Genomic DNA, 1,343 nt, shown 5'->3' with positions numbered 1-1,343 from the left:
GTACTCTGACTGATTATTGTGCCACTGGAAGCTGTTTCTCCTTATTTGCTCTATCAAAACCATTTGACCATCTCTCTCAACTCTTAACTTTCTCTGTTCTAAGGAGAACAACCCCAGCTTCCTCAGTTTCTCCACATATTTGAAATCCCTCATCTCTGGTACCATTCTAGTAAATGGCCATTGCACCCTTGCCAAAGCCTTGACATCCTTCCTACAGTGTAGTGTCCAGAATTGAATTCAATACTCCAGCTGGACCTCAATCAATGCTTTATAAAAGTGTGATAAAACTTCCTTGCTTTTGTACTCTATTCCTCTATGAATACAGCCAAGGAGCCCATATGCTACTTTAATAGCCTTTAATCTTAATAGGTCTGTCCCCTTCAAAGATTTGTATACATATGCCCCCAAGTTTCTCTGTCCTTGCATCCCCATTAAAATTTTACAAGATAATTCCTATTGCTTCACCTCATTCTTCCTAGCGAAGTGTATCATTTCACACCTTTGTGTTAAATTTCATCTATCATTTCACCAGCCTATGTCCTCTTGAATGCTGCTACTATCCTCCTCATGGTTTGCTATATTTCCAATTTTTGTGTCATCTTCAAACCTTGAAATTAACAGTATTCACTGTATACTCCCAAGTCTAGTTTGTTAATATATATATCAAAAAGAGTAGTGGCTCAAATAATGACCCCTGGGGAATAACACTGTACATCTCCAACAGTTTGAAAAACAACCTTCACTCTATTTTCTGTCCCTTTGTCCATTTGTGTTCATTTAATCCCAATGGTTTTGCTAACAAGTCTATTATGCGAAATGAAAACAGAAAGTGCTGGCAAAACTCAGCAAGTCTGGCAGAATCTGTGCAGGGAGGAACAAAGTTAGTGTCTTGAGTCAAATATGACTCTTCTTCAGAACTCGAAACATTATTTTTTTTCTCTCTCCACAGATGCTGCCAGACCTGCTGAGATTTTCCAGCACTTTGTTTTTATTTCAGGTTTCTAGCATCCACAGTATTTTCACTTCAGTCTATTATGTGGAACTTTGTCAAATACATTTCGAAAGTCCGTATGCACAGCAGCAACCTCACAAACACTCTCCAGTACTTCAACAAAAGACTCAATCACATTAGTAAAACATCATTTGCCATGATCAAATTTGCACTGACTTTCAATTATTAGCTCATACTTTTCCAAATGACAATTAACTTTGTTTCAGATTATTGACTCTAAAAGTTTCCCCATGAATGTCATTAGATGGACTAGGAATGTAATTGATGAATTTATTTTAAAACAGGGGCGTATCTTTGGAAATCCTCCAGTCTTGAGGCACTACCCTCAGAA

The sequence above is a fragment of the Carcharodon carcharias genome, chromosome 12 (assembly GCF_017639515.1).
Source record: "Carcharodon carcharias isolate sCarCar2 chromosome 12, sCarCar2.pri, whole genome shotgun sequence".
Classification (NCBI taxonomy): Eukaryota; Metazoa; Chordata; class Chondrichthyes; order Lamniformes; family Lamnidae; genus Carcharodon; species Carcharodon carcharias.
The sequence above is the reverse complement of the archived record's forward strand: the minus strand, read 5'-3'. Positions refer to the sequence as shown.